Source organism: Corvus kubaryi, unplaced genomic scaffold (assembly GCF_017639235.1).
Source record: "Corvus kubaryi isolate FWS band 111438036 unplaced genomic scaffold, C.kubaryi_AGA036_p1.0 64817, whole genome shotgun sequence".
Lineage (NCBI taxonomy): Eukaryota > Metazoa > Chordata > Aves > Passeriformes > Corvidae > Corvus > Corvus kubaryi.
In genome coordinates, this window is record NW_024581533.1 from 1 (window position 1) to 24,478 (window position 24,478).

A 24,478-nucleotide genomic window follows, 5' to 3' on the forward strand; every position below is an offset into this window, starting at 1 on the left:
TCTTTCTTTCTTTCTTTCTTTCTTTCTTTCTTTCTTTCTTTCTTTCTCTTTCTTTCTTTCTTTCTTTCTTTCTTTTCCTTCCTTTCTTCCTTTCTTTCTTTCTTTTCCTTCCTTTCTTCCTTTCTTTCTTTCTTTTCCTTCCTTTCTTCCTTCCTTTCTTCCTTTCTTCTTTCTTTTCCTTCCTTCCTTCCTTCCTTCCTTCCTTCCTTCCTTCCTTCCTTCCTTCCTTCCTTCCTTCCTTCCTTCCTTCCTTCCTTCCTCCCTCCCTCCCTCCCTCCCTCCCTCCCTTCTTTTTTTCCTTTAAAATAGCTCAATGAGGAAAATTAATGCTCCAGACTTATCCTGAGGCAAAGCTTTACTGCTAAATCCAGCCAATATAGGCTAACTGTTTTTAAGTAACCTTACTCTCTTTACTTTTCTCACATATAGAGAGGTATTGCCTGTGGGTCACCCAGCAGGACATTTACAAAAAGCAGCTTGTATGTCTCTAGTTTGCAAAGGACAAATAAGAACCACTGACTCCCTAAGCAGCATTTCTGATAAGAGTAGCTGATTAAGTGAAATGCAGATGGAATAACAGACTGCCATCTGCCTTCCTGTTTTAATTTTTGTGGTAAATTCTGAGAGCCTGTATCTCTCATTTATGCATATACACACTCATGAATCTTAGCTGCAGGGCAAATGGGGAGTACATGAGCATTATTAATTTGATTAAAAAAACCAAAACAAAACATGAAAAAAAATTCCTTGTGTTATTTTTGAAGGGACCTTTATCTTTTGTTTGAACTTCAAACAGAGCTAATGCCAAGTAACCCAACCTTAATTTACCATGAAAGGCACTAATATCCAGTCCTTCACAGAAATGATCCACAATCAGCATTCCCTGCAGGATCTTTGCCACAGTCAGTGGAGATTTTTTGTTGCTGTTTCCTACTTCTGAATGTGCTTTACAATCAATTATTCAACCCGTGTCCTCTACCTCCAGAGCCTTTCATCATTATCTCTGAAAAGGGAATCAGGATGAAAACCATAATTGCTGCAATTTCATTAATTTATGACTGTCATTCCCTTCTGTGACCAAAAGAGCACCTCACTCATCGCTGGATTGCTCAGACCATTTGTAACTTCTAAAAAATTATTGCTACCTAACAGTTGCCCTGTTAAGTTCAGGTTTATCAGGAAAGGGGGAAAAGAGCCCAGGGAGGCCCCTGGGTTTAGTCCCAGCACTGGTGCAAAAGCTGCCAGGTGGTGACTCTTGGTCATGCTGTTGTCCAGCTTCCCACCTGTACTGGCACTGAATTTAGCTCCTTCATCAGCTCTGGTGTGGACTAGGAACCTTCCTCTGGGAATAGCTGGGATCTGGGGAGCAGGGAATCAGCTGTCCACAACTGAATCACGACAGATCTGTTTGTTCTCCCTTTATCCCCAGCACTGCCTGTGCTCTGGTTTGCAGAACTGCATAGCTACCTCTTAGCTGTAAACAAGAGGAAGCCTTCTTGTGGAAAGAAATAATATGAAGAATATTCTATCTTATATTTCAAAGTATTTCAATCTTAACATTTCAAAATTATGGAGACCAAATTTTTTTTTTTTTAATTGCCTGAAGTATAGTGTACTGAGATCTTTTGGCCAGAAGATAACAAATTTTATTAAAAACAGAAAGAAAAATGTGTCTATTGACATAATTTTAAAGCTAAGAAGTGATTTGACACAGCAATAGGGAATCTTTGACAGTTACACCAATTTCCCCATTAAAAGGAGAAAAAGACCACAACTGAAAGCCACCCTTTGCAAGTTCCTCGTGCAATGGCACCCAGCAAAGTGCCAGCTGAGGATGAGTAAGAAATCTGGAGCTGGATGGAATGCCAAGTACGAGCTCAGTTGAGGGGAAAGAACATCTCTCCTTCTGCAAGAGAGCAAAAGCCCATTATGGCTTTTCATCTTCAACTCCCCAGTGTACCCTCGACTACAGACCAAACTGCACAATTTTTGATTGGATGGCAAATTCAGCAGCTCCTGTCTCAGGCTGTTCCCTTTGCTGTGTCCAGTGCACAAAGGTCTGCCCTGGCCACTGCTGTGGGTGGGTGTAGCCTGGTGACAAGATGAGGAAAGGAGGCTCGGGCTTGCAGTGCTGTTTAAACGCCAGCTTTAACTGTATCTGGTTGCTGAGATGCACAATGCTCTTAAAAACTGGAAACAGAGACTGGCTGCTCAAACAGGAGCTGCAGAAGCCTGCTGACAATTTCATCTGGTGACAGCAGCTGGTTTCAAAGCAGATTAGTCACTGCTATTGAAAATATTAATTAAGGATTCGCTCTTTCTGCCTGCAGATCACAAAGGTTTACTGGTGATCCCACCTAAACTGACCAGGCTGGTTTAACCATCCAGTTCCAGCCGTTTTCCAATGTCCTCTGGACCCGATTTACCACCAGCTTCTTTTCTGCAGCAAGTTGCAGAAAGGAATACGACTCTTAAGGCTGGATTTTGCCAAGAAAACTACGCTAAGGAAGAGCTACATCATACTTTAACTAAGATTTCCATCCAGTTCTAATTAGGCTGCATAAAAATGTTTCCAAACATATTTAACTTGTATGCAGTGGCATAACATTCAAGGCTTAAAATTTTAATTTATGGGTTTGGGTGGGTGCCTGATACTTCTAATGTTTAATGAATCTGTCCTCACTTGGCAATTTGCCATTGGTGATCACAGGGTTTGTGTATGCCCCTAGGTATTTATATCTGCAAAATTGATAGTGTGTGAAATGCCTTATATTTGACAAAACATGGCTGTTTTATTTTCTTCTGAAATGACATAATTACTCCTGCAGGATATGTGGTCAGTTGAAGATTTGCAATTTTTCGTATTAAAGAGTTCTATATATTATTTCTGAAAGGCAATGTTTTATTTTCGTGAAGGATTCAGAGTCTGTTTAGTTAGAAGCTGCATTTTGTTTAAGTCTCACACTGGAAGCTCTCTGGGACAGGGGCTATCTTTGTGTTGTAATACAATTGAAACAATAACTTTAAAAACCTCTGTAAAATGGGATTTTCCATTAATTGTGCAGATGGTGGTTTGCTAAAAATACACACAGAAATTAAAGTGGCACAAAAGCTAGTTAGAGTAAACACAAAAAAAAATCTCTTAGTCTAAGTCCAGAAAGAAAGGAACAAGAGACAACAAAAAGCTCATGGATGTTAATAAAAAAAGAAAAGGAAAATCCTTTGTTATTCAAGCAGGACTTTTAAAATATCTTTATTTTTTCCTTTCAAATACCGCCACTGACATATTTAAGTAAAATTTCCACTCCCTTGCCAAAAACGACTGCAAAACTCCAGTGCTAAAAAAAGACAGGAAAACAAAATCAGGAAGGCAATCCTATATGAAAATAAAACCAACCTAAAGCCCACTGGATACAGTCTGAGGGTTCAGCGCTGGTACAACAATAAGTCTTTTGAAGGTCTCTTAACTCAGCTACAGTTAAGGAAAATGATGGTGTTGTCAGCCCCTCTGAACTGCTCTGGCTTTTGTAGATGTGCCACCATAAAAATTCAAAGCACCTCCACTTTGAGTGTCTGCCCAGGTCCATCCAGCTCTGAAGTAAACTTGCTGTGTCCCTTCTAACACAGTGGCACTGACAAATGCAGCGAATCCGAGAGTCAGTCCTTCCTCTCTGATGTGCCACTTCCTGAGCGTGATGTAGCCCTGGATATTTTTAACAGCTTTCTTCTCCTCTATAGCTCCCGTTCTCCAGGGATCCTCCCTCTGGCTGAAGGATGGCCAGATTTGCCCAGAGCCCAGGAGTCCTTCTGCAGGGTCAGTTTGGGGAAGCACTGCTGCCTGATGTGAAACTCCAGTGAGGGAACAACTCCCTGGGCTCACAGCCTGGCATAAGAGTTTCACCACAGAAACCGGGCAACATCTGTCAGTTCAGATTGATAACACGTTTTCCTGTGGAATAGGGCTTTTATGGAGGATGTTTGGTTTGTTAAGATGGAGACAAACTTTTGAAAACCCACGCAAGCTTTTGGGCCAGCTTGTTCTCCTGTTAGTTTGCTGCTCATTGCTGCTGCTCTCCTCCTGGCCTAACCTGCTGCATCATTTGCTATCTCTGTTCTTACAGGTTGTTCTTAAATTTCTATTCAGAAGTTTTCACTTTTTGCTATGACTCGCAGCAATTTTATCTCCCAAAAAGTGGTTTCTTTCCCTGATGCAAGCCTGTCTGCTCCACTCTACCTTTGGCCTCCTTTGAACATTTCTTTGTGTCAACCTTAAATGTATTTGTGGTCCCAGATCACAGTTTATCCTTGGAACTCTCCAGCTCAGAATAACTGAAATTAAGATTGTGACACTAACTCATAATATCTGTCCATTGAATTCAATATTCTGAATTAATTTGGCCTCTTTACCCCAGAAATCTCCCTCCTTACAAGGGATCAAATATCTGAGTTAATCATCACAGAGGTGATGGGGATTTTTTTGCCTCACAGCTGTACCTTACTTCTTTGGCCCACTGGGCCAGTTTAGTTATCTTGGCTAAGAGTGACCCATTTTGGCCATGCAGATGGGCTGCAGAAATTGTACACCATTTTCAGCCTCTGAGAGAGTTTGACATCTTGAGCAGAGCTCAGAGGTACCGACAACACACACAGAAGGGGAAAACTGCTGGTGTTTCTGTCTGTTTCTGTTCACTTAATAAATGATTTAAAATGTCAAGGCTTTTTTGTCAGATCAAAATTTCACCTCAATAATTATGTGCAAGAGGAACACGAGAGAAAGAAATTGTATAAACAGACATGCCTGGCATTAGAGCTTGAAAGAATCCCTCAGTATGTCCCCAAAATCACAAGCAGACAGAAAAACACACACACACACACGTATGTGGACATACACAGACCCCAACTCTCACACACATTTGTTTGGGGTTTTAGGGGTCTCAGAAAATGCGACAAACCCAAATGAGATTACAGTAAAGAGATTCACATTTCTAAGCTACTGTTTTCCTAGAGTAGTATATTCACATTCTGAATCAAGATGCTTTCCATCCCCACGGTCTGTTGGGTGGGTGGGTGGAGCGGGGAGGAAGGGGAGGGCAAAAAAGAGTAAAGGCAGTGAAGACTCCAGTAGTACTCATTTAGTTTGATTAACTGAGTGATACTTAAATTATGATGTACATTGATACATATTTCTGTGCAAGTTAGACCCAAGAAAGGACACTGGAATAAGGATTATTTATTAAATTCTACTGTAAAGAGTGGCTGCATGTTTGCGTGTCTCATTAACTCCTCTGACATAAAATAACTGGTGTTCCTGGAATACTTCAGTTTAGTAAAGAGGTTTCACTGCTGAGCACAGCTTTTTTTTCCTCCCCTTTTTTCTCTTCCCTCCCCCTTCTTTCTCTTTGAGTCTGAGGCTAGGATAAAACCTCAGTGATTAGCTTCGTTGCCGGCAACAAGCCTGATTCTTTAATGTAGCTGCTCTGCTCCTTAGCTTTGTTTTCATTATTATTTGCATTGTGCAGCAGATGACTAAGAGATAGTCAAAAGATCAAAGGTTTCCTTTGATGGTTTCTATCACGGATCCCTGCTGTATTAAAAAGGATCTCAGGTCAGGACATTCTTGTTCACACGCAGATCTGAACAAGGGGCTGCACGGGGTGATCAAACTGGATGAAGGCTGAACACATCCATCAAAGGGCTGCCCACATTGGCCCAAACAGAAGAGGAGGTTCTACCTCCAAAATCATGACATTAGCTAGTGACAGATGTCTCCCCGTGGCTGCTGCTTTGATGTGTCCGGACTAAGGAGAAGCAGAGAACATGGAGGGGTTGTGCTTTCCACATTACTCTAGAACTGTTTCACAGAATACAATACAATACAATAAAGTAAATAAAATAAAATAGTAATTCATAACAAGCGATTTCTAACAGCAAAGGGTATTTGCTCTTCACAGAAGAACACAGACAACCCAGCTTGCAGACCCAAGCCATGCCTATGTCAGATCTTTCTCACACATTGCATTTAATCTTGCAAACATTTACTAAACAACAACAACTGAGTCAGTGCAGCCCCTCTGTGAAGGGAAGCACCTTCATGCATGGGAGGGAGAAGGAGATACTGGGGCCAAAACCAAGACCTAGTCTCTGAAAAGTGGGCTGGTGGAGCTTGGTCACATCCACGTTTCAAACTCCTGGCTGCAGGCTAAAATGATTTTGGGTGTTTCTTTGTGTCTGTGACAGAGGGTGGTGACATTTTTATGCCATCTAGTATATATCAGGTGAAGAGTGCTTTTGCAATTTTGTCAAAACCCCTGATCTAGGCTTGCTCCTGGGTTTTCCACCACACCACCAATAGTGCCATTCTCCTGCACTAAAGAGACATTTACTTGGAAGGGGTGTCCAAACAACCTACATCCATTTCCTGAGTAAAACAGAAAAAAAGCAATGACAAACCCCCACTTTTTATGCCAGGCAATTTTTGTTTACATTAGGACTCTTGCCAGGGTAAGTGCTGTCATGTCTCTAAAGAATATTAATCTACCATTAAAAGATTTCAGTGTGGACTTGCCCTAAATTTCACAGACATCTCCAGCTGTCATCCACTGCAACAACAGCTCAGTTGCACCTCAAGGGGAAGGATTCAGCTCTGAAAATGTCACGTGAAGAGAGGTTTCTAACCTGAAGTAAGTATTGAAACCACCTGCCTCACGTCAGCAGTGAGCTCAGGGCACTTCCATGGTTCCCACAGAATTCCCACAGAGCAGTTCATTCTGTTTAGCCCATCTGTTTTACAATGCTGCAGAGAGAGTTCTCCTGCATGACTAGACATCAAAAATTAAGCAAAATGAATCCCACCATAACACACGATGGCTTTCTATTGGGCAGCTGATGCCAGAGCTGGGATTTTAGAAGGAATCTTGCAAGGCTTGTGGTTTTGAATTACTTCAGCACCTCTCAGTCAATTTAGATCATCCTAAATTGGTCTCTTTATTAGAAATCATCTGGGCTGATTTCACGTTTCAAGCAGCATCTATCTTTGAGATGGCTCGTTCAGTTGGGTTACATTCTGTGCCTTTAAAGAAACAACCCCCAAACCAACCCTTCCGTGATGCCCTCCTTGAGGGAGTCAACAGATGCAAAACTAGAAGAACGTGAAAATTGAAGGGGAACTTTAAATACAAAGCCCATTGCTGAGCAGCTTTGTACCAGTGTGTACAAGACGGTGTGTGTCCCTAAAAAAGGAAAAAGGAACCTTCTCCTTTTGTCATCAGAGCAGCTTCTCCTGATGAACAAGGAGGGATACGAATTGTCAGGAACCTCATGATCTGAGTGTGCTTATGAAGCAATGGGAAAATTCCACTCTTGGTCACAGTTTAAGGGAGCCTTTTTGCTAATAACCATATTACCTGTAAGAGCCCCAGAGTTACTTGATTTAAATTCCAGAAACTTGACAGACTTACAGCCCAGATTTTAGCTGTCCTCCTCCTCTCTGCTGAGAAATTACCTGACATCATAACATGGTTTTTCTCTCTTCTCAGAACATCAAATATCCAGTTCCAGTAACAGAGGGTTATTTCTCTGTCAGTTCAGTCTTCAGCTCGTGGAAAAATAGAGGGGATTCTGTCTTGTTACTAGTGCACTTTTGATACACTGCCTTGTCTCCCAAAACCATCACTTTATTTCATGTTAATTATGAACCATGTTTTGAAACACATCTCCACGGTGGTGAATGTTTATGCTATAGTTTTAGTGGTGGTAGTGTGAACACCTGCAAAGTGGAAAACCCTCCCGAATTTGGTCTTAAGGACACGTTTCTAAAGCACAGTTTATTGTAGTCCTATCCATTTTCTCATCTAAAATGGGACCCTTTGCTTGATGACTAAATCTACTGGAAATTTTCAGATCAATATTCCCTATTTGCTGATGATTAGGGAGAGCAGGAAGGCCTGTGTGCAGGGTTCTGGTACAGCGTTCTCATGAGCTGCTTTTTTTTGTTGTTGAATGTAGGCGCCGGAGTTACACCGCTGCTCGCAGAGAGAATGCCTGGCAAAAACGTGAGGGCAAAAGCACGTTTGTGTATGCACAGGCCATATCCCAGCCTGTCAACGACTTGAAATAACATGCAAATAGGTGCCAGTACATCTATCATTCTGTTTATTGTCTTTACTCACTTTCAGTTTGACTTCTCATACAATTCTAGCTCTAAGCAGTTGATAAACACCATTGGGCTACTGGATTTTGTTTCCCACCAACATCACGTCTTTATCTTTTGGAAAGGTTGATGAAATACAAACAGTATAAGAAAAACTTTACTGGCAAGGGCCTCTGTGTCCTGCTTCACCACAGCAATGTACTGTGGGTGCTTTGTATCTGTTGCATAGTTTGTTTGAGTGACACTCTGACAAATGGTCTTTTTAGCACTGAAACTTAAACAAGGAGTGGATTGAGTAAAATCACAACCTGGACTGACTCAAAATGACATATCAGGAACATTTTTCAGTGGTCAGTTTCCTGATGGTTGAATTAAGTGCAGTTTTATCTTGCTCTGTATTGGCTGCTTTACCTCACTTTCACCAAATTGCTTTCTTATCGTCATAAACACCACTGAATTACTGTAAACTGCCTAAGTGGCAGAGCCCTGCTCTCCAGCCCATGGGTGCAATCACTGGGTTTCCCTCTCTCAGTTGTCCATTGTATTTGAAATCATCTCAAGAGAACCAAGCCGACAGAACAATATTGCCCGAACTGTCACACACAGTTAACAGTTCTATTGTCATACATCTGGAGAGGAATTTCATGGGCAAACACGTGCCAGACAGATACACAGCAGAAAAATAGCTTTGCTCAAGCTTCTGTCAGGTGTGGTTGGGTTATAAAAACAACCACTTTTCCATGCATTTCCTTTCGTTTTGTAGTTGCCAAGATGACATCCAAAGGAGGCTGAAGGGAAAGCACTGAGACTGGCATGGATGGGTCACAAGTCCTCTTCTGAGGGTGAGAAGTCTCACTGAGAAGAGGTGTGAGAGGCCAGGATATAATATTCTGCAAGTTGGGGATGAACTGTATACATCAATCATTTTTTATTTCAAAGGCACCTGGTCAAGATTCACCAAAAGATTTCACTGATCAGCAATGTTAGGGGAAAAAAACCCTAAAGATCAGAATGAGGAGCCCAAAGTCAGCCCTGCAGCTTCTAAGAAATGTAAGGAGAAGTCTGATTTTTGAAAGTCTGAAGTTGTTAACCTTTCCTCCTTAACTTCTTTATGGGAGGAAGCAGGGTCCTTCTGCTCAGGAGAGAGAAAAACAGTGTCTAAAATTTATCTTGTGTTTTCAGTAGCTAAGAGTCACTATTACACTCACTTTGTGACCAGTGCATGTCACTGGGTCACAAGAACTAAACCCAATTGCAGCTGCTGGAACACAGAGAAAGACAGAGGTGAGTCAAGACAGACTGGAAAGTGGTCTGGAATCTGATCCCACCTCATGCTTCTGAGCCCATCAAAACCTTTCTTTGAAAATTCCAGGTTTTCCCAAATTGTCCCTTTCAAAGACAAAGCAAGAGCCACAAAGCGTAACTAGAAGACAAAATTTTTGTGTTGATTGGAAGCTTCCAGATTTTAGGAAATGGCAGTTTGTGTCCTCAGCTTCAATTAATTTCACTTGGCTTTAGCTGAAACACCATTTCTCCCCCTTTCTCTTGTTGCAGAAAATCAGGAAAACATGCCTCCACAGGAAAAGATCCATTTTGCTTCTGTCAATAATACACTGGGAGCTGTCAGGAATGTCTGAGCAGGTGTGTGTGGATATGATTGGTAAGCAGCCTACAAGCAGCTATCATTAAATGTGTAATAATAGCACAGTGCGAGCAGAATGAGACAAGTAGAGCAGTCAGGGATACAGGATTTATAGACTACTGCTCTATGCACCATCCTTAACTCTGCTTTCTAGGCTGGCTCTCCAACAATCTCATGTTTGTACTGCCTGTTCTGTCATATGGCATCCACATTTTCCTGGGATTTGAAAACACAAAGTCATCTTTGTATAAGCACACAATTTACCTGCTCTGGTTCAAGGAGGTTTAACAGCATTTTTGAAGACAGTTTTCTTTAGGAGGCTTTCTGAGCTGTCCCTTATCATCCTTTGATACAGAGAGAAAAGAGTTGGTATCTCCTTATTATGTGATTTTAGGATTCAGGCACTTTGATGAGCTTCCTCCCTTTCCAGAGAGGACAAGCAACAAGCTAAGAAAGTCATCATAATTTTATATCTATTTATATCTATTTCCTTTCATGGAAGTGTCATCTTTGCTGGAGGAGCCTGTGCACCCCTCTAATGAGGTCTGCACTGAGAAATCAGGGACAGCGACCACAATATTGTTTTCAAAGGTGACTTAAAAGCAAAATAATGTTCATGCTATGAGAGTTAAAAAACAAAAAGGAAAAAAAAAAGGAAAAAGGCATCATCCAGCTACCCCAGTGGCAGCACACTGGGGGCAGTATCTTCAGAAAACTTCTCAGACATACTCAGTGGGGGTCAAACCACCATAGCCACCTGAATTCATCCTCTTATTTAACATGACAGAAACTGGACTGGATGCAGAACAAAGAAAAGTGCTTGGGCCTTACTGTAGGTCATTCCTGAAATTACCGTGGGTCATACACCTTCCAAGATAAAAAGTGACTGCTGATAATCAGAAAGGGTAGAAATAGTGGTACTGTACAATTTTTAGGCTCCAGTAATGTGAAAGGGAATTTTTAATTCTTCTTCTTTTCCTTTCCCCTTCTGGAAAGATGCGTGCCTTGATGGTGTAGATGGGGTGGAAGATTAAAAACAATGAGCAATCTATAGCAGTTAATCTGCCCGACTGGGAGGGCCTGAGGCTGTCCTGGACAGTTGGGATTCATGTCAGCTGCCTGGTTTAGGGTTGCAGCAGGACCACAAAAGGTTGCCTGATTGGAAGTGTGTGAACTGAAGGCTCACCACAGCAAAGCAGATGGGGCTGCAGGGCTGTAGAGAGGGATTCTAGGCAGACCCAGAAGAGACACAGTTCGTGAAAAGCCACGGGGGTTATTGCAGAAAGTAACACAGCTCAAGGGATCCCAAGTGTTCAAATGATTTCTGGATTATTGCAATGGCTGAACGAGTATTTTGTGACTTGAAACATCCAGCGCTGCGATGCTCATCTCAGGCTTTGGGTAAAATTCTCCCCAAAATAAAAGGACCATACTAATCCATATCACTTGGACCTGCCCATCTGTCTCTGACAGCCAGACTCTCTAGAGCTTCTTTGGATAAACCCAGGGTTATCAGGTTAAGCCCCTTAAAAACAGCTTTTGTTAAAGGAAAAGGAGAAGATCCTGCAGGTCCTAAGAGGATAGCTGTGTTTTGGGCAGAAGTTCCAAGCATCAGAAGAGTTTATTTTCTCAATTCTGCCTGTGTGGCAGCCTCCAGTTTAACCACATCTCTGGCAGCCCTAGATAACTTATGAGATCATACCCATCCCTTGGATAGCACAGCTGGGCTCTCTGGACAGGAATACAGTGATAATTCATGTCTTTGACACCAAAAAATGCCTATGTGCATTATTAGCTGAATTAGTGTCCCATGGAACTCTTTCTTCATGGCATTTCTTTGGCCTATGTTTATTATATCAGTGCACATGTAAATTCATAGACTTTCGTGGGTTTAGAGCATTTTTTTTTTTAAGATGGCTCTTACAATTGTCTTCAGAATGATAGCTAATTATTTCTCTCATCTCACAAATAAAATAGCCCGTGATTTATCTACACTTTCAGAATGAGCCAGGGAAAAACTGAAAAACTTTTGCTGGAATAAATTAAAAAACGGTACAGTGAGATTATTACTTCCGTTCATCCATCCAGAACATCCTGAGAGGATGACTAAAGGTCTTGGTAGCCCATTAATTTAAAGCACTGCCAACTTTCTCAGTGCAAACATATATATGAATACAGAGGGGAAAAAAAAAAAAAAAAGAAGAGAGAAAGATGAGTGAATCACTTCTTGCATATTCCTTATGGTAAGGGTGGGATTTTGTGCTGGGGCAGTATTTCATCTGCTTGTGAGGATCCCATGAGAAATAAAAAAATGTACCTGAAGGGTGAACTCCGACACAGCTGCACAGCTTGTTGGGTTTTCAGCATATAGGGTTCAGAAATCAAAAAATGAAAAACTCTGTGACTCCTCAGCCTTACTGTAGAGCACAAGCCAATGCAAAATTAACTTAAAGGACTCAAAAGGTTCTACCCAGGGTTTTTAAAACACCGGGAATATTTTCATGTTTGTAGAGGTTGTGGGCACCTACCTGGTGACTTTCTGGTTAAATGAATTATTCCATATAAATAGCCCAGTTTAAAACTTAAAATGCCAGCCAGATGCTAAGTGACCAACCTAATTTTAAAGTCCATTTGTAATAACCTGCAATTAATCAACTAGTTTTTTAATTAAGAAATGAACTTAAAATTGCTGATTTATAAGCACTCTAATTCATAGCCAACACATTTTCGTTTTGTTTGCCTGGATTTACACTAGAGGTCAATTAATCCTGATGAGATTAAAGTCTTGGTAATTTTGAGAAACAGCATCTGTATGAGATCATGCAGTTTAGCTTTAATGCATCTTAATCCACTTTCATACCTCTAGTTAATTTGCATTAATTTTCCTCAGGGTCCGTGTAGGTAAACACCAAACACAATTTTAGAAGTATTTAGGCAGGATCCCTGATTTATCCCCGTTTTCCTGGCAGGAGTGTGTGGGGGTGCCACAGGATCAGAGCCCTCACTCTCCAGTTGGGAGAAAGGCAGAGGAGGGAGATCTCTGTGTCTGGTTTTGGCAGAGGAGAGGAGCTGTGTTTTCACTGTCCTGCCTTTTATTTGCAACTACCATTTTTTTCCCCTTGCAGCTGAAGCCCCTAACAAAAGGCAAAGAATAAAATGAGACAAAAAAGCATCTGCTCTAAATGGAATTGGGCCAGTCCAGTCAAGTTTAAAGACTCTGAATCATTTGAGGGTATGAGACTGGCAATTTACTAATGACTACAACTTATTAAAAAGGCATGAAAAGCTCCCTAATTACATATTTGGATGCTAAGTAGCCATTCTCAGCTTCACAGACAGCATGACTTTCCCTTCCAGTCTTGTCCCAGACCACACATAAAAAAGAAAACAGGCATCATAAAGGCTCAGGCGTTTTAGGTGCTAGAAACTAAAATATTGTAAAAGACTTAACCAGACTTTTACTTCAGGCTTTAGGCTACTCTCTGGATTAACTCTTATTGGAGGTTGAAAAATTTTGGTCATCTTATAATATATGCATTTATAAATAAATTACCATATATCCTGAATCTTTCAAAAACAACACAGCACATTAATCCCAACCACCTTTTTTTTTTCTGCTCTACCAGGCTAATTTCACTGAAATCATTAGTTTTAGACATCTATTACACTGTAAACAAATCCTGAAAAGCTTATGGACAGAAAGTCAGATATTCAAAAGATTGGAAGTGCTAGATTTAGTGCAAAAGTTCTATGGGGCTCGGCGCAGGGAAATCTGTTTACAATTCCTATTATACAAATTGCTCAGTGCCTTTATTTGCTGCATAGCATCCAAAGCCAGCATTAAATATAAAATTGTTCATTTCCTGATGAGTGATGAGTGTTTTGTTTTGTTTTAATAATGTATTGACCTACAGTCGGAATGCTCCACAAACATTCTTGACTTTATCTGCAGGAGACACCCTCCAAACATGCTATGATTGTTGTTGTCCCAGCTTTCCAGGATTCACCCTCTTCCCTCTGGGTCCATGAAGCAAAGCCACTTTTCTGGACACGATGGGTTCAGGGTGTGTGTGCTGCACAAGGCTGCACATCACACAAAGTCCAGCCCATGCAGGCTTTGCAGCGTGTGACAAACTCTCTTCTCAGCAGAGGCGCAAACCTGCCCTTTTTGGACATTGCCACCCCAGGCAGAAGCACAGTGACCCTCCATGCAGGACACTCATTTTACCTGTTTCACAGGAAAGGAAGGGAGTACAGAGAGTAGCACTATTATCAGACAAGGAGAATCGATTCAGCGCCTTGCTTCTGGTTGCAAAATTTGAAATCCGAAAGCTCCCCACCAAGCAAGCACGCAGTGAAAATCAACAGCTGTTGATTTTGTTTGACTTTTGTTGTCTGCAACAAACATTTAAATATAATGTATGTGTAAAGCCCAGCAAAACAAAGCTGATCCTGTATTTTTACATCAACAGCTCTACAGCTGTGTGAGTACTTAACATACACCTACTTCTTTTGCAAAACAACAGTCAGATAACTGTAAATTCATCTGAAAGCTACTAATCCCCTATGTAAAGTTCATGTAGGTCTTGTTCTGCTCTTTGGATGGACTTATGCAGACAGGTGGTACATTTTCCAGGAAGAGAGACAAAACTTCTGTGTTTAATTGCTCCTATGAGTAGCACCCAAATCACCACCAGTATTTCACCACAAAACACTGTGCATGAGACACATCTCCTGTAGGAGCTGAAAAGTGCTGGCTTTTTTAAAACTACAGTGGTGAGTGCCTAAATTACTCATAGGCCGTAAGAACTGAGCTCTCCTGCCAGTGCAATTCCATTCCTAAAGAGGGTGACACCGACAGGGCTCTTTGCTGGAGCATCACTCACCTTTCAAGCCTCACAACAAATACAGAACCAGGCACACTTAAACCCTGAGGTGAGGCTGCAAGTGCAATTTGAACCACGGTGGCTGCACCTTACTTCATTTACAGGAAAAAAGGACTGGCAAGGACTTTCTGAGGAAGCGAGTTTTTCCTTGAAATAGCAGTGGTCACATTATATTAAAAAAAAAAACCAGAAAAAAGTAATACAATATTGAGAAAGGGTTACTCTACACAGAAATAAAATCCCTTGCAGCTTTTCCCACAGAAACAACTACAGAGCTGGAAAAAGAAGGGTAGGTGGGTAAGAGGCAGGTGGTGCTCCTAACTTTGTCACAACAGCAGTCACTGAAGTTGAGGCATTTTGCACAGCCCCAGAAAACCCAGATCTTGTCAGTCATGGAATTCACGTGACACAGAGGTGGAGCAATGAAATGGGGTGAGTTCCAGCTTCGTGCCTCTGAGTAGAGAGGGGAGAGATAAAAAAGCCAAAGTCATTCACATATGGCCAGGCACAATCTGAAGACCACACTCATTTTCTGGAGCATTCTTCAATAAACTTGGACAAAAGCCATGTACTATTAAACCAACAGAGGCATAAACACCAGGCTCTCTGTCAGCTGATAGAAGGACAATGGAGAAATAATAGTACAACTCACAAGTGTTGGAGGGAAAAAGGCTAAAGATTATAAAGGTATTTTTATTCTTGGCTGACACTTCTATCAACCCAAGCCAAAAATCACAAGAAAAAGAATAGCTGCTTTCCTTTATCCACATAAAAGGATTCTGTGCTGAGCAGCACTTAAGAAAAATGATCAGATTGTGATTATATAACCCTAGCATGAACTTGGTGACCAGTATAGTCATGTCAAATTAGGATGCATTATTCAAGCAGCAGGGAAGGATGAAAGTGTTTACCATCAGATATAAACCCCCTGCATTTCCCTTTCTTCAAACCTGTTCTCTTCTTTTTCCTTTGCTGGCTATGTTGGTGGGCTGGCTCACTCACTATACCAGCTCTTCTTCAAAAACACAGAAATTATCAGTAACAGATGCTGATGGTAACTGAAAAGAAAAAGAAAGACATCCACTCATTATTTCTCCCCTCTGCCTTTATCAGAAGCTCCCTTCTTCTCCCCCTGGTTTATTTCTTGCTCCTCTTGTCTCCAGACCTTTGCCCATTCTTTCTTCTTTTCCATCAGACCAGGGTCCCTATTCTGATTTTTTTTTGCTGGGGCCCCTTCACCTGACCCCATTCTCACTTTCTTTGTCATCTTGCCTTTAACTTCTTTTCATAAAAAGGTGTAGGATTCTGCCCATCAATGTTTAGACCACAACTTGTCACTTTTTTTTTTTTTAAAAATCAGATTTTAGAAAATGAAAAGGCAAAAAAATGAAAGAAATAAACATGGGTAAAACATAAGAGGAGGCTGAAGCAGCCATAAGCAATGTAAGTTTTTAGATGCAGTTTAACTATATCTAATTAGTGTAATGCAAAATTAATTTCTATTTTTCAGGTATATTTTGTGCACAGTCATTCTTACTCTCTGAAAATTCCCAACCATATCATGACCATAGCAAGTTTAATATTTTTGACCCCTTTACAGCTTTGAAAGTCATCAAAAGCCAAACTTAATTGCTCAAGTCTCACAAAAAACAGAGTGCCAAAGCCAGGGTTGGTATTACTAAACTGACCACCACAGAACTTATTTAAATCCCAGATTAATTTAATTTATGCAGTTTCTACTCTCCATCTGGAAGTCACAATAAAGGATTTGGAAAAATCAGTTAAATATTTTCAACACTATTTAATTCCTCTATCAAGCCAGTGTAGACTGTCTCTTTCCTTTTCTTAACCAGTCATCAACAATGGAGCATAGAAGAGAGAGTTGATACCTTGATACCATGCCTTGATACCATGGAGCTACATGTGGGCATTCAAACACATACAGAGAGAAAAATTCCTTTTCACTCTTCTTTTTTTTCATAAGAACTTGTCAGTAGAAATGGGTCAAGCCTTGGTTAAATATGTTTCTCCAGTAACACGATTACTTGATTTTGAAAGTGCAACAAAAGACTTTCCATAGCACAGACCAGGTCCCTGGGTGCTTCTGAAAGATTCACTGGCTTACCATTGATATATGATAGAAGTCATACAAAATACTGCATCCCTCTTGAGGATAGGTGGTGAGGTGAACTGATCACCATCACTACCAGAGACATGAAGCCATAGTCCTGTTAAGAGCATTGCAGTATAACCATAGCTTTTCATCTCAAATAATCTTGCCTTTTGCACTAATCCATCCAGAAATCAGAACCACCAAAATGGAGGACTACTGTTGGGATGAAGTAGAATTAATTCTTCCTCTCGTCTGCACCAATTCTGGCAGTTCCCTGAGTGCCTGGCTTCTCCCTCTGCACTCTCAAAGGCAAGAAATGGCTGCTTGGGGGGATGAATTTGAGCACTCAGCTTAGGTTCCTCTTCCACTTCGTTCTGGGAAGGGGCATCCATCTCCCTCCTTGGGCTCGGGCAGGGCCCTCAGTTCTTCACTCCACACACCCTCTGTGCCATGGCCTCACCACCCTCACAGTGAAGAATTTATTCCCAACATCTCCTTCAGTTTGAGCCATTTCACCTTGTCCCCTTAGGATACTGGAAGGCTGCTAGAAGAGAAGGAAATGCTGGAACATTTAATATTCCAGCACACCCTTCTCTTTGGAGCAGCAGTGGTAGAAACCAGCAACTGCTCCTCAGCCTGGAAGCAGCCTGTCGTCTGCTTGGAAGACATTTCTCCTCCCTGCATGCTTTTGGGATGTTTCTCATTGATCCCACAGAAGGTCACTGTGCAGCCAGCAGCACACAGGACACTTGTGCAGCAGTTGCTCCTTCAGAGAGAAAGCACAGCCCAGGACAGACAGAACCAGTGCAGCTCCAAGGCGAGAGCCTGAGTGTTTCTGGCTGCAGAGGTAGCCCCTTATTGGCCAGGTCTAAAGGAACCCTTACTCACAATCTCACCCTTCTCCCTCCCACCTTTCTTTTTTTTCCTTTTTCTTTTCTTTTCTTTTTTTTTTTTTTGGTATTTGCAATGCTGTTCTTGGCACCCCCTGACATTCCAGCTGAGCAGCACCTCACTAAGGTATTACCTGATTACACTGAGCACTTTCACATGTGGAATTTTGCACATCCAGCACTCAGCCAGTGACAGTAACAAATAGGGTATTAATTAACACCACAGTGATTAAAGACTCGGATCCCGACATCTGTAATGAATGTTCCAAAGATAGTGTCCGTGCATGCGGGATCTGTAAATCAGGGCATTTGCAAAATGAGCTCTGCTCTTTCTCAGCTCATTGCCATTCTCCGGGTGCTAACGAGGGGAACAAGGCAGAGCTGAAGCACTTGAATAAACCCTCACTTTTTCAGAGGACTTAATGAATCATGAGCAGACCATTCTATCATGTGTTTTGCAGCACGTTGATGAAGCCCTTTGCTTACCCCACAGTGTATGAAAGTCACAGTGCATCAGAAGGAACCCAATCAGTTACATGAGAATTGGTTTTATTTCCTGCAACATCCAATTTGATTATCTCATTATGTTTCAACCCACTTTTTCTAACCTAGCAATTTGCTTCTAGATAATTTCTTTCTTCCTTTTTGCTCACTGTTAAAAAACAGTGAGTGGTCAGATGGAAATTCATTCTCCAGTAGGTCTTAAGTCAAAGATGAAGTTGATTAAAATGTCATATATGTAATAAAAAATACTGGCATTCAGTCAAAACCTGACAAATTAGTTATGGCTTGTCTAATCCACATTCAGCTATAAAACATGATTTACCAAATACCCTCACCTAACAAAGGATATTGGGTTTCTTACTGAATTTCCTATATTTGACACTCTCATAACATGCAAACATATATGGATTTAATTTTTTTCATTTCCTTCCGGATGGAATATTTCAACCTGTTAATATATACACAAATCCTGGTAATCCTGAAAACTGTTTAGGCTTTATTTTTCTTTCAAATTATATTTTCTCCAGTTTTCTTTATGTTACATCCATCCTTGTGCATGGATTTACAAGAGCAGGCAAATGATGAAAATGACTTTTTCAAAGGAAATAGTGGAAATAGGCAGAAAACCAAGATTGTAAAAAGATATATTTTAATCAAAGTTGTTAACTACCTAATGAGTCTTAAAATTCTCTGGAGAAATGGCTAAAATAGACTCCTCACCATGCAATAAAGGTTAAGTTGGCAATGGCTGGGGAGAATTGCAGAGAGTCACTTCAGAAACCTTTTTTCCCTGGTGTTTCCACCAGGCAAGGGCTGTATGAATCCTGGAACTGTCACCCTGTGGAAGCACAAGTGCCTTTGCATCTGTTTAGGGACACTTTCGGATTTGTGTCCTCTGTACAATGGAGATGTGAAATTCAATCTGCGACATTAATGGGATCAAATGGTGATGCTTAATCCTGTGGAATCGTTTGAACACTCTCTTCAACCTTCATGGCCCTTGCTAAGGTCCTGACCTTTATCTTCTCACAATAAAGTTTCCTAACCAAAGGCATCTTGTTTCTCTCTCTAGGTATTATAATAAACCAGATACATATTAGTTTCCCTGTCAGGTGGTGTCAGAACCAAGAATGTGTGACAAGCAAAAAGTGTCTCTTTTACTCAGAAATTAGGGTCTTTTTTTAGTGCTACCAATTTTCAAAGGAAAAAGTACCAAGTATGCATCACTATTTTTCAAGATTAAGCATGCCGGAAAACAGGGTTTTTTTCTCTCAGGACACCCTGTGTGACCAACTATATTCCTGAAAACATATTCTTTTGTACAAAATGGATAAAACCACAGTATTTGAAGTGGTTATTTGGAGAAAACTCATGGCACTCGTGCACTTGGGCTAATATAAGAAAGAAAGCAATGAAAATGGGTGTTTGCATCTTTCTGATGGGGCCCAAAGACAATGGAAGGGATTATGAGTTAACAATTCAACTGTACCTAAACAATAGGTTTGTTAAGGAAGTTGACTAAAGTTTAAGACAACTCCTCCAAAAGTCTCTTCCACAGGCAGATGTTTAATGAATGGAAAACTGCCTGGCACAAAATAACCATGGAAGAAGTTATGGGCCAGGGAAGAAAGGGGGTGAGAGCACAGGGGTTTTCTGTAGGAGGGCAGAGAGTCCAGATCAGCCAAGGCACCTCAGAGAAATCATCCTCAGCTGCAAATACCTATTTTCGGGAAGCAATAGCACAGAGGATGTTCTGCCAAGGAAGTCCTGCAAAGCCAAGCGAAGAACCAGTGCTAACAACCCAATGTGCTTCAGGGAACTGTTGGCACAGGCCTGTCCTTGGTACCCCTCGGGCCAAAGAGTGAGGACCTTGAACTGCAAGCTGTGAGGACAAGGCAGCCGAGGAGCCATGGGAAGTAATGCACCAAGGGAGATTTGGGAGGAGCTCATTTCTTTGATTTTGATGCCAACAGACCTCAGAAATTCTTGCCTGTCCCAGGGAGAAGAAATGGCTTCAGGTAGCAGATTGTCTGTTTGAGAGACACCAACTGCTGCCAGGTTCTGAGTCCCTACCTACACCAATAAATCCTAATTTGAGAATGGAAAACATAACCTGGCACACGTATGCTCGGCAGATCCATCACTCCCAGTTTAGCATACGGAGTCCTGGGACCCAGCAGCAGTGGCCAGGAAAGGGAGTTGTGCCAGCTCTGCACCCACAGTGACTCACCAGCTCCTCAGCACAAATAAATCAGCTGTCAGTGCCTCTCCCTGCCTTGGGCCACATACTCCCAAGGATTTCTTTCCTATGTCCCTTCTCTCTTCCATGGCAATGTTAGCATGTTTTTCAATGCTTCTGCTCCATTTGGTTCTTCTTTTATGTATTCTCCAACAATTTCCTTCTCTACCACCATCCACTCCTCATTTTCCCAGCTGCCGTTCTGCTCCTCCAGACTCAATCTATCCCTGCTACTGCCAGCTCTGCAGATATTTTTCTCAGAGGACATCCAAAATACACACAGCCCTTCTGAAAAAGTTTTTCTCTCTTTTTATTTGGGTCTTTTTCTGACATCTCTCTTTTTTTCCTGGGCTATGTCTAATCAATGCCAAGTGACTGCCATGACAAAAAAATTATCCCATCTTAGAATCTGAGCCATTTCAGGACAAAAACGAAATAAGAAAGAAAATATCTTGAGGTCCCCAAGAGTCAGACCAGACCAAGAGCTTATACAGAAACCTCATTTTTGTGCTGTGTGGGCTTTGTTCCTTAAACTCCATGGGACAAACTCCCTGATGTGGATGAAACAGAGCATCTCATGATTGGCAGGTCACAGCATCCTCTCCAAGGCTGCTGCACACCCACAGAAAGCTGTCAAGTCACCTCTGAGAGGCAGCCCCACCAACATCTTAGATTTAGGCCAGGGTTTCCCAGCTGTGGGTCATGACCCCACACAGGCCAGGGTCAACACAGGGTTCACACGGGGCCACAAAGAGTTGGAGAAAGCTAAAGAAATATTTAAGCTTAAGGATTTGTATTCAGGGTATTTTTCCCAGTTGGTGGGGGGAAGGGAAAGAGTGGAGCTGCACACAAACAGATGATCCAAGGAGGCTGATTGCTTCAGAAATCCTGACTTGAAATATTGGGAATTCCACACTGGAGAGAAAGAAAGTGGTTCTGTGGCTCATGTACTTTGTCTATGCACTTTTTTTTTTTTTTTTAATGTATTAGTTTGAAACTAGCCAGAAGTCTGGAAAGGTTTTAGTAACCTTAGAAGACAGACTAGCAAACAAATACAAGAGACATCAACATGAGCATCCTTGTAATAGTACCTGGCTTTCATCAGAAGAATTTGAAAGGGTTCTCAACAGTGAAAGCACTTATACATCCCATGGAGTAAAAGGAGGTTTTCATTATCCCCATTTTACAGAGGAGAACCTGGCTAGGTGACTTGCTCAATGTCATGCAGAAGTTCTGTGGCAGAATTAAAAGCTGAGTCCAAAACTGAATTCTTATTTAAGTTAATGCCCTTGTCACAGCACTACTCTGTGCTCAGATTCCCCCCCCCAAAATGCATTTTCAATCTAATGGATATCAGCAGCACCTATGTAATTAGAACTTGTGCAATCACAGGAGCATTGCAACAGACTTCAGGGTCATGAAAGGTGTGAGAGGTATGAATCCAATGACTGGATTTTTTTGATCTTACACAAATAACACAGATAGAGTCATAGACAGTGATTTGCCAATATGGTTTCATCCCTAAGGGAAATACTTGCAAAATCTTGCCCACACTTGATTATGAAGATCGAATTTGATGGCTGTTTTTGTCCTTCAGGAGCAGGATGGGAGTCGAACAAACAACATCGTCACACAGCAGTTAAGCTGCTGAAGGTCTTCCCTGCGTGGGCCACCCTGCAGCCCCTTGGCTGGTTGCTGGAGCTTTGGACAACCTGGACCAGTCTGAAGTGTGGGAAGTGCCACAGCGTGGGACAATCTCACAGCAGCGAAGCCAAGCTGGGCTCACGAGCAGCTGCAGCGCTGCCCTCCTTGTGAGCACAACCCAGCGCAGGATGTGCAGCGTGGGCCTCGTCCATGAGAAGACAAACCCTCTTCCACAGCTTTGCTGAAATTCAGTGAACTGCTGTGGCAGCCAGACTGACCCGTGGGGGAACAGGTCACCATGGCCACAACCCCCTGGAGCAGGGACAACCTGCACCCCGAGCCTGCACTGGTGACATTTTACAAGTCAAGATACTTTTAGTTAGCTGGTATTTGGCACTGGTTCATTAACCCAGCTGCTGGCACAATCCTGCTTTCTCGTGTAGATAAGAACTTGGCCTCACCCATTACAGACTGATTTGTTAGCTGGGAAAAGATCATTTATTGCTTTCACATCATTGCTTCAGCTATCCTTGGATAAACTGGCTATGCAATTGAATGGTTGATAGCTTTCTGCTTGCAGTATTTTCTTTATATCTGTATTCCATATACTTCCCTACTAACTTTTTTCCCCCCTCATTTACTTTGAAATATTTTAAAAGATGAAAACTTGTAATTTTCTGTGTCATTTTCTAGTGAGGGAATCAATCTTACACATACCTTTGCATGTAAGAATAAGCCTATTACAAATGAACAGATTCTTCCACTGTTTTCTCCCTTGAGTTTGGGAAACTTATCTGTTTACAATCATCACCTCTGTCTCTGCAGGGGAAGGTTGGGAAGCCTGGGACTTTCAAGAAAATATTTATGCATGTGCTGAGTGGGGTGGAGTAGGAATGGATACACACTGGGAACATTTTGATTCCAGAGCTCTTAGAAAACTGCTAATAGGATGATGAAAGCTTGATTTCACAGATCTGTTACACTCCACCAGCCTATTTTGCAAGGTTCCTTTGTGCATGGCAATTACTAAGTTCCATCAAAATACTCATAAAATTTTCACCTGCTAGAAGCAAAATCACTTTTCATTGCCTAGACAAATACAATGATGAAGATGTTTAAAAATCTCTGCCTAGAGACACTCTGGACTCCCTTGGTGTCTGATCTCCCCTACCCTTGTAGGCATGACCCAGGCTGTATTGAAGGCATGTGCCCTTCTGGAAAAAGCCTGAGGTGTCCTGGGGCATCTTAAATGGCACTACGAGCTGTTGTTTCCATGGTAACCAAATCCCACATCTATATTTTTTCTTTTTTTTTTTTTTTTTAATAACAGAATGAAAAATATTATGGCTCTTAATTTCATTGTTGTAGGTACTTGTGTGCCTGTACATTTATAAACATTAGGGCACTGCACAGCAGCAGCAGCTTGAATAAAAATGATGGCAAGGCAAGAAGGCTTGCTGGCAAGAGGGAAACTCACAGGACCTCTTAACTGTTCATTTTCCAAGATCTGGATTTTTTTAAACATGAAAGTTTGCTTAGAATGTGTAATATCAAGATCTAGGTGTTTGAAAAAGACTTAATGTTGAAGTTGGAGCTAATTGTTTGTTCTGGAAAGTGCTAGTAACACGTATATATAACCATAGATATAATTTGATATATTTTTATATATACATTACATATATTTCAGTATGACAGCAGAATCAGCTGAGTTGCACTCCTCTTCTAGAAGGGGGAGGATGGCTAAGCACAAGCTCACAGTTTCTGTTAAATATCATACCTAGGTAGTCAAGACAGGGAAAATATGGTACAGGAATACAGAGCCAGCAGGGACTAAAAGTGACACTTCCAGCTCACGCCACTCTCTCTCCTCTGTGACTAAGTAGGAAATCGTCTTTATTTTCCTTCACCCGGAAGGAAAGGGCAACTCAACTATCTTTGCTGGAGTCTAAACGGGATCTAAGAAGATGAGGGGTCAGTTCTCCAGGTGGACTGGTAGTTTTCTGTGTTCCCTCACTACCTGATCCAGGAGTTGGGCCAAGGAGCAGGATCCTGATGGAATCCTAGCCTCAGTGAAATCAAGGCAAAAGTCTTATAAGGTGGAAGTGTCAAAGGTAATCTCAAGTTGTTTGAACAATGGAAAGGTCTCCAATCTCAAGTATGTTATGGAGTGTAAGATTTCTTGCAGCTGTAAACAGAAGGAATAAAGAGTAGATGTACCACTCATCAGAACATGGTTGGTTTTTCTAAAGGTTTGACAGCCTTATTTCTGCAAAGAGCAGAGCTAATACAATTATAAACACAGAAAAGAAAGGCCTCCTGAACTATTCTAGCCAAAGCCACATGTTTAAAATACATTACAATGGGGGTAGACTCAACCAGCAATTATCTGGATCTGGGCAATAAATAAATAC

At 41.5% G+C, this 24,478-nt stretch overlaps 1 long non-coding RNA gene across 1 annotated transcript in view; it reads right to left on the reverse strand.

Moving 5' to 3' along the window:
* Positions 1–15,202: 15,202 nt before the first annotated feature.
* Positions 15,203–24,478, reverse strand: part of LOC121672665 — a 58,083-nt gene continuing 48,807 nt past the window's right edge. The window contains exon 2 of the long non-coding RNA XR_006018919.1: positions 15,203–15,735. This is a non-coding gene — a long non-coding RNA (uncharacterized LOC121672665). The remainder of the gene's footprint in view (positions 15,736–24,478) is intronic.